The following is a 16,649-nucleotide window of genomic DNA, read 5'->3' as shown; positions in this document are numbered from 1 at the left end:
GCACCAAAGCGAGCCGCAACACGGCTCACCACAGTTGAGGCGGTTCGTTGTTAAGAAATGCTCCCACAAGCATGTGCAAATGATATTCACATCTTCTAGAAATTGTGGAAAATCCGCATCTCCAACATATCAACGAAAGGATTTGCTGTCTCTTTTCTGCAAAAAAGAATGGGCCGTAAATCTTTTCCCTGTGGTGCAAAACATATGAGGCTTTGAAGAGCCTCTCTCGAGCTCGACTATGACTATGGTACGTGGCTGAAGTACTCCCCATATTCTTACGTTGTAGTGGTTCACTTTTACACTTAAATGGAATGTAGCCTCATCACCGAACACCAAAAGTAAAGGAAATAGTAAACTTCCATTTCCACCACCAGAAAGAATGCTCAGAACTCTACACCTTGTTGTTCGTCACCATCTTGAAGGGCTTTTCACAGTCGAATCCTGTTTGGTTTGGGACACAAATGTCCCCGTAAAACTCGCTAGGCAGACACACGTGAGCAGAGGCTGACATAACAAACATATATCTGTGGACTATGTGCAAAACTCTGTTGAATGACTTTTACGTCTACAACTACCACACAAGGGCGATCTTTAGTTTTCCCATTACTTAAACAACCAGTGTCTTGAAATCGCTGGTACTATTGTCGAACGCTCCGAGCTGTAGGAGGGGCACTGCAGGACGTTGTATCTGAACCGCACCTATTGGAACGAAGAACATAAAACACCTTTTGCTGCTGTACTGTCACCGTTTCGACGCACATTGGGCAGCGAGCGAGCTACAGTGGAGACGGCGTAAGAAGTTCCCAAACAACCCACAGCGCTTTTGTCAGCTTTCACCTGCGAAGAACTAACGGTTACCGGTGAAAACAGCAGCCGTCTACAGAGCTGTAGCAATACTGCGGCGTTGCCACAGAGATGTTTACAAAATCGCGTTCCATTATTGGTTGAGGTAGGCCCGCGAAGCTGCCGCCCCCAGCCTACTGCTACTGTCAGGGATCAACATAAGCTGACTCAGCCACAGCTGCACCGGCGAGAGCCTTGGCGGGAACCACTATAATTGAAAACTCATAACTGGCGCCAAGGTAAACTTTTTGTTGCCTTGTGTGAGTTGAAATCAACCTCAAATTTGTATCTTCAGTCATATAGAAGAAATAATCTTGTGAAACAGGATATACTTTTTGAAATACACTGTGTTATTGGCGTTTCAAGAGTGTATCCTTTAGCCATGGTTGTTTACGCATTCTCTTGAACATTTAGGAAACTAGACAAAAACATCCCAGTGCATTCTGAATCGGAGAATTCACGCCCAAACATCCACCGTTTTACCTAAAATACAAATATAAGTTAATTACACCAACAGACAAATTACAGAAATAAATATGATAAGTTAAATAACTGAATTGATTTAAAAGGGCCATAATAACAATTAGAGGAACAAGACTTGGTAATAAAGAAATTTCTAAGAACATCTAAACATTCTGAGTAAATACACACTCTTCTTTCACTTAAGACAGAAGCATGAACTCGTTACACAACTTAGCATTAAGCTGAGAATTTGAAAAAAATCCTTAACAACATAAAATTACGGCTCTGAAATCGTGAGTGAGGCGCACTTGTGGTTTCTTCTTCAGTAAGATACAACAGAGTACAAAATTTGTTACGTAAGATTGCCAGATGTACAGAGTAAAAGATCACAACAATAATTTTTTTGTCACGACTGCTAGTCCCGCAAGATTTCAAGGGCTAAGGCACATGTAAAGCGAGAAAAAAAAATACATGGACACACATATCAAACAATTAGCCAAGATTTTAAAATTTGATAAGACGTAACTTCTCTGACACCTCCAACGTGTAGGTTGTCTGTCCGGATACCAAGGCGCCAGTAAACCGACCGCTCCAGAAGGTAGTGATGCTTGTTCATTTGGCTGCAAGACCCGGCCATGCCAAACAAGCTCCGACCAAACTTTGCCAAGTCCTTCAAATAACAAGTATGGCAGGTGCACTTGAAGTACAGATAAACTTATTAGTTCAAATACAAATATCACGAGCCCACCTGATGTACTCAACAACCAATGTGCAACTTTTGATTATAACAGTGCCCAGATAAGCTACAAGGAGAGAAAATATAGATTTCGCAGCTACTCTCTATCTACAATGACGCTGAAACAATATTTCGTGCATAAAGCCCGCGACCAAGGGACTTAGTGGCATGTATCGACTAACCAACATTAAACAACAACATATCTTAAACATTTTTCGACTGAAGGACACAGCAATTAAGTACCTTTCTTAGTAAATAGAAATTAAAAGCAACTTTATAAAACCTTAAAATCACAAACAGCTCAGATCCATGAGGGGGCGTAAGCACAGACTGTGAAAGGGTACAGTGCCGCCCGACATTGAAAATAGGTACGAAATACTTCATTATTTTTGTCAGAACAACACATTTTTTTTGTAAAACTAACTCAATTTCAATTAATACAGCGAAGCCGGATACCAGTGTGGGAAAGAATGGCAATTTATTTATTTAATTGATCACATGTGCACTCCCACAAAATAAATCCCTACATCCAGTTTGGTGAGATCTGTGAAATGAATGAATGTATGGTCGTCTGCTAACCGCAGATAGTGAATGTGGATATATGATCATCTTTGAGTCGATCCTTTGGCCACCTTTGGTGGGACCAAAGAGATGAAATTTACCAGAGCTTTGAGCGCCTGAAATGTGGCTGACCAATACGGTAAGAAGGTGCTCCCCCCACTTCGACAGAGGTGGGAGAGAACCTCAAGAACGGCCATGTTTCAGCACTCTGCCGCTGGATCTTGTGCTGTTAAGACCTGTTTTAGTTGTGCTCCATAATGACGAAAGAGTGGAGACATGGTATGCATGTGGGATATTTAAGAGTAGTTTGAAATAATAATTTCTCTATCTCAGGAACTTTTGTGGGGAGAATTAAATGTCAGGCAGGTAATATTAATGGGATTGTAGTAATCTTCGGAAGTGACCAACGGTCACAATGAAACCACGTGTAGAAATAAGTTGAAATACGTCCGTGTGCTTAAGTTAAGCTGAATTACTAGCGTGTGTACAATAAGTTGAAATATTTAAGAAATAGCGTGTGTACTATAAGCTGAAATATTTAAGAAATGGCGTGTGCAGGACTTGAAATTAGAGACGAGTACTTCCACGTGGTGAGTACTGTGTGAGTCTCAATCTGCGTATGAGACAAAGGATAAAGAGAAGTACTCGTCCATGGTATCAGTTGAGGACTCGCGTGTGTGATGAATATGTTCTTCATGTTACATTGCGTGATATGATTCCGTGTGACGCTAGATTTAAACTCTGAGAGAGAATCAAGGTGAGTCGGCCGTCTATCGAGCAACGCCACTTGGCTTGCATTGCACAGGAAGACGTGCATATATCTCCAGAGTTCATAGTAGGAAAGTAGAATTACAAAGTGGGGCAGTATCGTGTGAAACTGGGATAAATATTAATTGAAGTGGGAAAGCTGAAAGTGATAATGTTGTGACTATTCCCTGTGTAGTATTTCACATTGTAGTGTGGTGTATGTCATGTAATTTGGGTATGTGTGGTTTGCATGGGAGAGTAGCGAGGTAGTTTCAAAGAATTAATGGGTTATGCTTGTTCCTTCTGTACCGCTCGGTCTGGAAGAAAGTTTCGTGATGATGATTGTGAGAGTCGAAGTGTGAGAAATTATAAAAGATCCACCATCCTATCCAGAAAGTGCACTGTAGCGTTAAATAATTACGAGACCATAATATAGAAATTCACCAATGTAAAGCCATGCCCACTGGGCGGAATTTCTCATGTGTTATTGTTGTAGGTTATAGAATTTGTGTGTTTAGGTTAGAGAATTTATCGGAATAAATAAGATAGTGAAAAGAAAAAGATTGGTGGACTTTTCCTTCGAATTGTATGTTGTCATAATGTCCCGAATTTATAATGTGTGCGCCATTCATATTCAGTGCGGTGGCCACGTGTTGACAAAAGCCGTTAAATAAAAGACAAAAAGAAAATGTGGTATTGCCAGTGCGTAGTGTACAGTCAGAGTTCTGTAAATTACTGATAGTCAGATGCGTGTTTCCGTTGCGTATTATTCATACAGGAGGATAATTTGTAACTAAATAGTAAGATACGAGAGTTCATGTTACTCGATAAATTAAGAATGAATCCACTCGCTTGGCAGACCACTTATCTTGCAGGCCTGACTGCTTGATGCCACAGTATGAGCAAGGCATGTGGGTGCCTCTCAACTGAAACTCAGGAAGGTAGCTTACAGTTTGTCCCACTCGCCTTAGCACATAGAGGCAAAATAGCAGAACACCAACCAGCACGATGATGCAGCACACACTCTCTCTTACCAGAGCTCCACATTAAAATGCATTTGGCGAACCAGTGCATAGAATTTGCCTTCAATATAACAGGGGGCTATTCCTTAAGTAAAGCAAAAGTCCTTTAAGAAGTCAGTCAATCTGTTGACATACGAGTGTTAATAAGCAATAATACACAAAACAAACATTTATAAATATATTGGGTGCAAACACAAACAAGAATACATTATGTCGCTTTCTTTCTCACACAACCACGAAGTTAGCATTCAGGTAGAAGCGACCACAAAGCATGTAGTAAGAGAATAACAATGTTTGTGGTCAAGTCTGCCCAAAAACAACCATCTGGAAAGGCGAAAAGAAGCTAAGACACTTGCGGGTAAGACAACGTGCAGTAAATCCACGGCAGCAAGATAAAGACAGCGACCATTCCATCTCACTGCTACCCCACAGCAAAACATGGTTACAATCGCCGCACTGCAGCGCCAGGTACACACCCTCCCGATCTGCCTTACGCTGGCTTCTCTCCACTGTACCAACCGCCGACCACCTTTCTCTTCTCTAGATTGTCACATAGATGACAAAATGGTAGATATCGAAATAGACGACAGAGGGATAGAGAAACAATTAAAATCGCTCAGAAGAGGAAAGGCCGCTGGACCTGATGGGATACCAGTTCTATTTTACACAGAGTATGCGAAGGAACTTGCCCCCCTTCTTGCAGCGGTGTACCGTAGGTCTCTAGAAGAGCGTAGCGTTCCAAAGGATTGGAAAAGGGCACATGTCATCCCCGTTTTCAAGAAGGGACGTCGAACAGATGTGCAGAACTATAGACCTATATCTCTAACGTCGATCAGTTGTAGAATTTTGGAACACGTATTATGTTCGAGTATAATGACTTTCCTGGAGACTAGAAATCTACTCTGTAGGAATCAGCATGGGTTTCGAAAAAGACGGTCGTGTGAAACCCAGCTCGCGCTATTCGTTCACGAGACTCAGAGGGCCATAGACACGGGTTCCCAGGTAGATGCCGTGTTTCTTGACTTCCGCAAGGCGTTCGATACAGTTCCCGACAGTCGTTTAATGAACAAAGTAAGAGCATATGGACTATCAGACCAATTGTGTGATTGGATTGAGGAGTTCCTAGATAACAGAACGCAGCATGTCATTCTCAATGGAGAGAAGTCTTCCGAAGTAAGAGTGATTTCAGGTGTGCCAGAGGGGAGTGTCATGGGACCGTTGCTGTTCACAATATACGCAAATGACCTGGTGGATGACATGGGAAGTTCACTGAAGCTTTTTGCAGATGATGCTGTGGTGTATCGAGAGGTTGTAACAATGGAAAATTGTACTGAAATGCAGGAGGATCGGCAGCGAATTGATGCATGGTGCAGGGAATGGCAATTGAATCTCAATGTAGACAAGTGTAATGTGCTGCGAATACATAGAAAGATAGTTCCCTTACGATTTAGCTACAAAATAGCAGGTCAGCAACTGGAAGCAGTTAAATCCATAAATTATCTGGGAGTACGCATTAGGAATGATTTAAAATGGAATGATCATATAAAGTTGATCGTCGGTAAAGCAGATGCCAGACTGAGATTCATTGGAAGAATCCTAACGAAATGAAATCCGAAAACAAAGGAAGTAGGTTACAGTACGCTTGTTCGCCCACTGCTTAAATACTGCTCAGCGGTGTGGGATCCGTACCAGATAGGGTTGATAGAAGAGATAGAGAAGATCCAACGGAGAGCAGCGCGCTTCGTTACAGGATCATTTAGTAATCGCGAAAGCTTTACGGAGATGATAGATAAACTCCAGTGGAAGACTCTGCAGGAGAGACGCTCAGTAGCTCGGTACGGGCTTTTGTTAAAGTTTCGAGAGCATACCTTCACCGAAGAGTCCAGCAGTATATTGCTCCCTCCTACGTATATCTCGCGAAGAGACCATGAGGATAAAATCAGAGAGATTAGAGCCCACACAGAAGCATACCGACAATCCTTCTTTCCACGAACAATACGAGACTGGAATAGAAGGGAGAACCGATAGAGGTATTCAGGGTACCCTCCGCCACACACCGTCAGGTGGCTTGCGGAGTATGGATGTAGATGTAGATGTAGAATGCCAAAGCTCGTCCTCCACCATCAAAATCATAAGATCCCCCCGCCCCCTCGCAAAAAGGGAGGGTTGTAGAACACTACCTATTCTCCTTACCTTGGCTTACATGCACCCTAGATGTCTTGCCCATGGCTAGGCTATGAACTAATACGTCAGCGGGGATCAAGAATCTTAACATCTCACGAGTGAATAACTTACTAGAAACGCCCGCTTTCTCTCTCTGCGGAATATTGAAGTTTTGAAAATAAGACCTCCAACTTTAGCTTTAAATTCGCGTCTCCCTTGGTTGTAATTATATGCCTGACTGCGGTGCACCAGTTCTATGTTCCACCTAACCCATCTCCAGCTTTGCTTGATAACTTCTGGGTGATTTTATCAGGAACGACTTCATTTATCGACCGTAAGTTTGTCAACGGAGAATTGAGGCTGTAGGTGAACATCAACCCTCGACTGTGTCCGAGGCATTGAGTTCGGGGTGCACTGCAGCGCTCTGCTGCGTGCTCGACGAGTGGTGCTTGCGCCCACAGTTGGCAGCATTTGGGATGCTCTACAAAGTGCCTTTAGAGTTTTACACCAGCCAGAATGGTCCATTTAGTATTTACACATTCGTTTTCGATGATAGGTTGTTATTAATAATAATTAATGATACAAACAAATATGTTTAACAATGTGTAAGTTTACATGTGGGTATATGATCGCATGTGTACAGATGGATACCAACCAACAACTGACATTTATATGCTGTGTTCACAATGTTATTCCTACAAGGCATAGTTCAGGAACCCGATTTTTAAATATATTACTGAAGGAAAGAAATTCTTGAAACATCTTAATTAGAAAAGTACTGTGTATGTGTTTGCTCTTCCAGCAAAACCCTTCGTGAGACTGTCAAAATAAATCAACTGTAAGGTGTTTCTGCATCTGAATCTACATGGTTACTCTGCAATTCACACTTAAGTGCCTGGCAGAGGGTTCATCGAACCGTTTTCATACTACTTCTCTACCATTCCACTCTCGAATGGCCAGTGGGAAAATGGAACACCTAAATCTTTCCGTTCGAGCTCTGATTTCTCTTATTTTATTATGATGATCATTTCTCCCTAGGTAGGTGGGTGTCAACAAAATATTTTCGCATTCGGAAGAGAAAGTTGGTCACTGAAATTTCGTAAATAGATCTCGCCGCAAAGAAAACCTCCTTTGTTTCAGTCACTGCCACCCCAACTCGCGTTATCATATCAGTTACAGTCTCACCTCTATTGCGCGATAACACGAAAGGAGCTGCCCTTCTTTGCACCTGTTCGATGTCTTCCGTCAAATCTACATGGTAAGGATCCCACACCGCGCAGCAATATTCCAGCAGAGGAGAGACAAGTGTAATGTAGGCTGTCTCTTTAGTGGGTTTGTCGAATCTTCTGAGTGTTCTGCCAACAACGCAGTCTTTGTTTCGCCTCCCCACAATATTATCTATATGGTCTTTCCAAATCAAGTTGCTCGTAATTGTAATTCCTAGGTATTTAGTCGAATTAACAGCCCTTAGATTTGTGCGATTTATCGTATACCCAAAATTTATCGGATTTCTTTTAGTACCCATGTGGATAAACTCGCACTTTTCTTTGTTTCGTGCCAATTGCCACTTTCCGCATCATACAGAAATTCTCTCTAGATCATTTTGTAACGGTAAATTACAGCGTCATCTGCAAACAATCTAAGGGCGCTGCTCAGATTATCACCTAGATCATTTACTTAAATCAGGAACAGCAGAGGGCCTATGACACTACCTTACGGAACGCCAGATATCACTTCTGTTCTACTCGATGATTTACCATCTATAAATACGAACTGTGACCTCTCTGAGAGCACATCATGAATCCAGTCACACAACTGAGACGATACTCCATATGCACGCAATTTGATTAATAGTCGTTTGTGAGGAACGGTATTAAAAGCCTTCTGGAAACCTAGGAATATGGAATCGATCTGAGATCCCTTGTCGACAGCACTCATTACTACATGGGAATAAAGAGCTTGCTGTATTGCACATGAGCGATATTTTCTGAATCCGTGTTGGTTATCTATCAATAAGTCATTTTCTTCAAGGTGATTCATAATGTTCTTGTACAGTATATGCTCCAAAATCCTAGTGCAATTGAGGTCAGTGATATGGATCTGTAATTCAATTTCTTACTCCTATTTCCTTTCTTGAATATTGGTGTGACCTGTGCTATTCGTACTTTCCAGTCTTTAGGAACAGACCTTTCGTCAGGTGAGCGGTTGTATATGATTGCTAAGAAAGGCGCTATTGTGTCTGCATACTTTGAAAGGAACCTGATTGGTATACCATCTGGACCGGAAGACTTGCCTTTCTTAAGTGATTTGAGTTGTTTCGCAACACCTAAGATATCTACTTTTATGTCACTAATGCTAACAGCTGTTCTGGTTTCGAATTCTGGAATATTTACTTTGTCTTCTTTCGTCAAGGAATTACGGAAAACTGTATTTAGTAACTCCGCTTATTTTCAGAGTAGGCATTCCTGCTGCGAAAAACTTCTAATTGTTGACAACTTACAATGGCAACAATCGCCTGGTTTGAGAAAAGTGCACTGAAATGTCTCGGATTAAGTCACGCTGCAAGAAAGCGCCACAAGGCACGGGAATAATTACACAGGTGGGAAAAGATAGCTGTGCAAGGAACAGGCCGGTCCTGGGGTTATGGAGGCACGAGTCCTCTTGATAGCCTCATACTGGGCAGAACTGAAAGCGAAATTTAACCAAGGAACCAATACATCCCACTTTTTTTTTTTTAGACCTGGCGTTAATTTAACCAGTTGTCCACATTTAATACAGAAGAGATTCTTAAGGGTGGATCTGTCTCACTGTTAATTCTGACACAGACTGTTTCACATAAACTGGTGTTCACTCTGCCAGGATCGAAGTAACGTAGGGACATTCTGCGCTGTAGTCAGGGAATTTAAATTTTTTTTGAATGATTCATTTTTAAGTTTGTGAGCATTTAGAACCACAGTATTTTTTAGAACAGTGACTTGTCTTTATGTTTTGTGTATTCTGTTGCACATCTTGTGATTATCAACATTGTTATAGGCAACGTTAAAAATTTGGATGGGTTTTCTCTTCTTTATATATGTGATTTGATATTATGTTTTATTGAGTTTGAGGCATTATTTGTAATTGGTTCTTGTTAAAGTCAGGGTAATTCACTCATTACCTGAACGAGGACAAGAAGTAATACAAGGTTAGAATAGGAACAAGGTAAGAGTAAGCAGATAGGGACATGGAGCAAAGCTAAGATAGGGATGTAGGTTAAATGGGAGAGGATCAGTTAGATTTTCCAATGGAGCAGTCAAGTCCATTCGTAAGTGGTAATGAAATAGGAACAGCAAATAACATGAAATTAGATGAAGCAAGAGGAGGAAGCAAATAATGTGGGATTAGATGAGGCAAGAGGAGGAAGCAAAGAAAAAAACATGTTCACTTCACGACATGTCAAAGTGTTCATGAAATCCAGAAATTATGGGGAAGTGGAGAATGATAGGCCTGCCACTGCACCTCAGAGAGATACTCAGTTGAATTCACATACTTTATCGACAGGTAGACGAACTGAAACAGGAGACAGAAAATTTTGCATTTAGAATTTTTGAAGACAACGGATAAGGAAGCACAGGAAGCAAGGAAGCAGCAGACAGAAAAAAAAAACTGATGGCGATATGAAGGAAGCTAGGAAGAAAGTTAAGGAGATGAGGGAAGAAATAAGAAAGGCAATGAAGGAAACGAGAGAGGAACTGTGAAAATTAACGATAACGGTGATAAGACTGGAGAACAGTTACATTAGATGTCAGTCTTGCAACAGGATCTCAGCAGGGCACATGAAAAAACAGCAAGAACAAATAAAAATGCTTCAGGAAGATGGAGAAGTGTATCGATAATATTGAGGTACGTATAGAATATCGTTTATGCAGAATCATAATCATTGATCAGCTACAGATTAGCAACCATGAGCTAGTAGAACAAGAAATACGAAAAGTACTTCCAAGAACAGACATCACAATCCCGGTGCCTCCAGGGGTTTAGTCGCTACTTGTTTTTCAGAAGAAACAGGTGTACCGCTGAGTAGAAGTCATACACAGAAAGCAACTAAGGCAGAGTAACAGTAATGATTAACATGTCGATTCTCGAAATGAAGAGAAAATAAGAACCTCACAAACAGCAATTAGAATGTGCATGAGAGAAAAAGAACTGTTCGACTTCAGTGATTTTATGTTGATCCATAAATTCCAAAATTACAAGGACAATGCTGATACGCTGCACACAAAAGATTGGACTACTCAATTCGACCTGTCACTCCCACCATCTCGGCCGCTGACATACGAACTTGAAATCGTATGCAGACACGTAGATGGGAGAGCAGCGGAGTAAATGAGAGGCATAGCAGCAACTTGCACTTCATATGAGGAATTTAGAGAAGCATTCCACGCTGGTCAGTGCTTGTGAGGAAAGCAGGAACACATAACACAGAATATCGTGATGTGCAAAAATTAAGAAGCATTTGGCTTCAGTAATCTTGCAAGTTTTTTTGAGGCAATGATCAAAGAAAACTCAGTTCTTAGGTATTCCACTCAGACCAAGAGAAATCATTCGATTCTTCTACATCAGGGTTTCACAACAAACATGCTTAATGAGCAGGTGGTGAGCGCTGTCTGCAAGCAGCAAGTACTGTGTCCCCTCCCCTCCAACGTCAGAGGGACTGCGTAGGGAGCCGTGTACATGAGGAAACCGATCGTGGGGGAAATGCTTGGACAAATGTAGACTGTCTTTATGTTACTTAACACGTTGCAGATCAATTACTTCAAATGCAGATTAGCACAAATTAAGCACTGTAAGCTTTTTCATTTTACCATTCACATGTGCTATGCATCCAGACTTTTTGCCCAACCACTGTCGCTCCATCTGCAGACACATAAACTAATAAATTCCAAGACAGACCAACATTTCCTACACTCTCTTCAGTGCTACTAAGAATATCATATCCACCTGTGTGCCTGCGATATCTACATTTTCATAGACCACTGAAGAATATGCAACAAATTCTTTAGGAAGATTTTGCAAGCTGGCTCTGAACGCCGTCTGCCATAATCTTTGTGGGATACATGACTGTCTTGTTTGATAATGGGACCACACGAAATTTAGCTCCTGAAATGGACATACACGTCTACCAGATATTCTCTTATTAAAACACCATGTGTGAAAGGGCACAAGGGCTGTGGTAAAAGTACTTCAGTTTTGTAGGTCATCCGAATGGCACAGTCACTCGATTTTTCTTGTTCTTCCTCTCCAGAGAACTTCCTTTTAAGTTTTGAAACCTCTTGTACACTACACGTTAGCATTTTCCATATAGTTTGACATTTTCAAACATGTAGTGCCTTTGTAAATTGAACTTTCAGAAAGCATTCATCATCTTACTACACATTAACAATTTGGCAGCCCCATTTTTTATGTAAATTGATAAGATTCCTTGCACTGCTGATAGAATGTGAAGACATTGTCGGTGTTACAGAATGCTGATTAGCCATTGCTGTTTAGTTGACACCGTTTTCATGACTAATCCTCCCCTATTTGAGGCAGTTGGTGCTTCTCCTGCGTTGTCACGATCATATGGTATGCGCGCATTTCCCTCACTCCCCACCACGCTGCAATTTTTTGCTCGCAAGCAAGAGCGGGAGCACTTATGAAAGCCCATGCTCAAAGTCAGCAATTTGTTACGCTTTGTGCTACATGAAGCTGCCACTCAGTTACTGGGGAGATGCAACAAAGATGCTGAAGCATTTAAGAGTGTGCATCATGAATCAGAATTTGATTTCCATGAACACAGTGCAAGAGAGAGAAGAAGGAATCTTGTAGATAACCTTAATGGACCTCTGCAGCATTATAACGATAGGTGGAACAAGAGAAACAGTCCATCAGGAGGAGGTGGACCCTTCCATCAATATCTATAACATAGAGGGGAATGGAACAATTATCAGAATAATAATAATGGTCAGTGTTTTAAGCAAAACTGGTATATATCAGACAGGAAGAAGCCACAGGCAGATATCGTCGAATTTGGAGTTCATAATCCGAGGGATGACCACCGAACTAGAAATTCATTACAATTATGACAGAATATAGACACGGGAGAGGCTCGTATAACACCTGTGGATAAAACCAGAATAAGCAAAGTAAATATAATCTAATATGATGTAGTAGAAATGTTACTAGAAGGACAGGAGGACATCATGACACAGGATTTGTCTCTGATAATCGAAGCAACGATATTGAGTGTACAGTTAAAGGGAATACTAGACAGTGGCAATTAAATCTCGGTCATCTCAGAAACTACATTTCAAAGATGTGCAGAAAATTACTGTTGGATGGTACTGTCTTTGAAGAAACCAAGAATCAAGCGCGTTATAGGGGGATAATATACAGTGGTGAAGCAACAGATAACACTAGAATTTGTGTGTCAGGGACAGACTTTGAGGGAAAAACATTTTAGTGATTTCTAAGCCGGCCGTCATTTGATTGTTGTTGGTGTGGTCTTCATTCAAGAGACTGATTTTATGCAGCTCTCCATGCTACCCTATTCTGTGCAAGCCTCTTCATCTCTGAGTAACTAGTGCAACATAAATCCTTCCGAATCTGCTTAGTGTATTCATCTTTTGGTCTCCCTCTACAATTTTTACCTTCCAGTACTAAATTGGTCATCCCTTGATGCCTCAGAATGTGTCCTACCAACCGATCCCTTCTTTTAGCCAGGTTGTGTCACAAATTCCTCTTCTCCCCAAATCTATTCAGTACCTCCTCATTAGTTACCTGATCTACCCATCTAATCTTCAGCATTCTTCTGTAGCGCCACATTTTGAAATCTTCTATTCTCTTCCTGTCTAAACTATTTATCGTCCATGTTTCACTTCCATACATGGCTACACTCCACACAAATACTTTCAGAATAGACCTCCTGACACTTAAATCTACACTCGATGTTTACAAATTTCTCTTCTTCAGAAACGCTTTCCTTGCCATTGCCAGTCTACATTTTATATCCTCTATACTTCAACCATCATCAGTTATTTTGCTCCCAAAATAGGAAAACTTATCTGCTACTTTAAATGAGTCATTTCCTAATTTAATTTCCTCAGCATCACCTGCTTTAGTTCGACTACATTCCATTATTCTCATTTTGCTTTTGTTGATGTTCATCTTATACCCTCCTTTCGAGACAGACACTGTCCATTCCGTTCATCTGCTCTTCCAGGTCCCTTGCTATCCCTGACAGAATTACCACTGCTTCCCTTTCATGCCCCTCGACTCTTATAACTGCTATTTGGTTTCTGTACAAATTGTAAATAGCCTATCGCTTCCTGTATTTTACCCTTGCCACCTTTAGAATTTGAAAGAGAGAATTCCAGTCAACATTGTCAAAACCTTTCTCTAAGTCTAGATGCTAGAAACGTAGGTTTACCTTTCGTTAATCTATCTCTAAGATAATTATTTGATTATGGGAATGGGCTTCGTGAATGACAATCAGGCGATATTGGATCTTGGATGTGGCGAGATGATTTTACAAAAAGGGTCGAAACTGCATATCCATTTCAAGGTGCAGGCCATGCGAGCACAAATTCCAGACAGGTGCTTGAAACTGTGCTTCAAACAAGGAGAACGAGTGGAAGAGGTAGAAAACAGATGATTGTGGAAGAGGTGGTAATCAGGCGCCGGACTAACCAGGTAATTGATGGACAGGTACTGAAACTTTAAAATATTAGTGTGCAAGAGGAGGATGAATTAGAGATATTACTAGAAATTGTAGAAATATTTTAACCAAACCAGGAACGGTTAAAAACTGTCTGTACAAATTTAGAATAAAAGAATACAAGAAATGTTTTGTGCCACCATACTCCGTTTTACTAAACTTAAGATGTAAAGTTTTCCTGGAGATACGGAAAGTGCTAGAGGATGGAGTGATCCAATCAGACATATTAATTTACAACAGCTCCTTACGGGTGGTTAATAAGAATGACAGATCCATACACCTTGTAGTTGATTCATGAGGAACAAATACTATGTTCCATAAAAACACGGGAGAACTGCCGGATATCAGTAACGTCCTGCCATGATATTTCGGCGCAGAGTCTTCTGGCCATCTTCAGGTGAGTGCCACTGTAGTAGTACTGGCGAGTACGCTCTGAGCTCAGCTTTTTAAAGCCTTCTGAGGTGACATTGCGCATGCGCTGCTCAGCGTGCGCGTTCATAACGGCTCCGTGCGCTGCGCCTCGCGCCCTCCACTGTGAAAGCCTGGCGTATCGGTGTCAGGTCGATTTCCATCTTTATGCAGATAACTACGTCGACTACGAAGTTTCTCTATAACAGGATTCCAAGCAGAGTTTAGCTGATAACCGTTATCTCGATTGATGAGATTTATTTCCACAGATTCATTGATAATCGAGCTCCAGAAGTTTGATGTATGGGCCAAAATTTTTGTGTCGTTGTAATTCATGGAATGGTCTGTTGAAATACAATGTTCGGCGATTGCGGACTTGGTGGGTTGGAGAAGGCGAGTATGCCGTTGGTGTTCGACAATGCGTTCCTGCACAGTTCGTGTTGTTTGCCCTATATATGATTTGCCGCATTCACACGTAATTTTGTAAACACCTGATTTACGCAGGCCCAGGTCGTCTTTAACGGATCCTACCAGTGATGAAATTTTGGAAGGAGGGCGAAAGATGACTCTCACTTGATACTTTCTCAATATTCTGCCTATCTGTGAAGAAATATTCCCAATAAATGGTAGATAAACAGTCGACCTGAAGGCCTCTTCCTCTTCCTTGTTCCGTCGTTTGTAGGTCTTCATCACTCTGTTCACTTGCCTAGGTGAAAAGCCATTCTTCAAAAATACTTTTTGCAGGTGTTCCAGTTCCGCTTGAAGACTGTCGGCGTCAGAGATAGTATGGGCACGGTGGATCAAGGTTTTGAGAACGCCCATTGTTTGTGCTGGATGGTGGCAACTGGTAGCTTGTAGATACAGGTCTGTATGAGTGGGCTTTCTGTACACCGAGTGACCAAGTGTGCCATCACTCTTCCGTCTCACCAAGACGTCTAAAAATGGCAGACAACCATCTTTCTCTAATCTATGGTAAACTTTATGTTTTCATGTATGGAGTTCAAGTGATGTAAAAATGCTTGGAGACGGTCCAGACCATGAGGCCACACAATAAAAGTGTCGTCAACGTACCGCCAAAATACTGTCGGTTTAAAAGTGGCAGAGTCGAGTGCTCTCTCCTCAAAATCCTCCATAAAAAGATTGGCCACCATGGGAGACAAAGGACTCCCCATGGCGACACCGTCAGATTGTTCGTACAAAATGGCTCTGAGCACTATGGGACTCAACTGCTGAGGTCATTAGTCCCATAGAACTTAGAACTAGTTAAACCTAACTAACCTAAGGACATCACAAACATCCATGCCCGAGGCAGGATTCGAACCTGCGACCGTAGCGGTCTTGCGGTTCCAGACTGCAGCGCCTTTAACCGCACGGCCACTTCGGCCGGCTTGTTCCTACAATTCGTTGTTCAATGTAAAATATGTAGAGGAGAGAGTGTGCTCAAACAACGCTGTAATGTCTGCCATGTACCTTAATCATGTTGAGATGCACCCACATGCCTTGCTCATACTGTGGCATCAAGCAGTCAGGCCGGCAAGATGAGTGGTCTGCCAAGCGAGTCCATTCATTCTTATTTACCAAGTAACATGAGCTCTAGTACTCACAATTAAGTTACAAATTATTCTCCTGTTTGAATATTACGCAACGGAAACGGATAACGCACATCTGGCTATTAGTAATTTACACAACTCTGACTGTTCACTACGCACTGGCAATACCACATTTTCTTTCTTACCCAACGGCTTTGATCAACACGTGGCCATCGCACTGAATATGAATGGCGCACACATTATAAATTCTGGATATCATGACAACATACTATTCGAAGGAAAAAGCCACCAATCTTTTTCTTTTCACTATCTTTTTTATTCCGATAAATTCTATAACCTAAACACACCATTACATTTTCTACAACAATTACACATGAGAAACTCCGCCCAGTGGGCATGGCTTTACATGGGTGATTCTCTAT

The sequence above is a fragment of the Schistocerca nitens genome, chromosome 5 (assembly GCF_023898315.1).
Source record: "Schistocerca nitens isolate TAMUIC-IGC-003100 chromosome 5, iqSchNite1.1, whole genome shotgun sequence".
NCBI lineage: Eukaryota > Metazoa > Arthropoda > Insecta > Orthoptera > Acrididae > Schistocerca > Schistocerca nitens.
The sequence above is the reverse complement of the archived record's forward strand: the minus strand, read 5'-3'. Positions refer to the sequence as shown.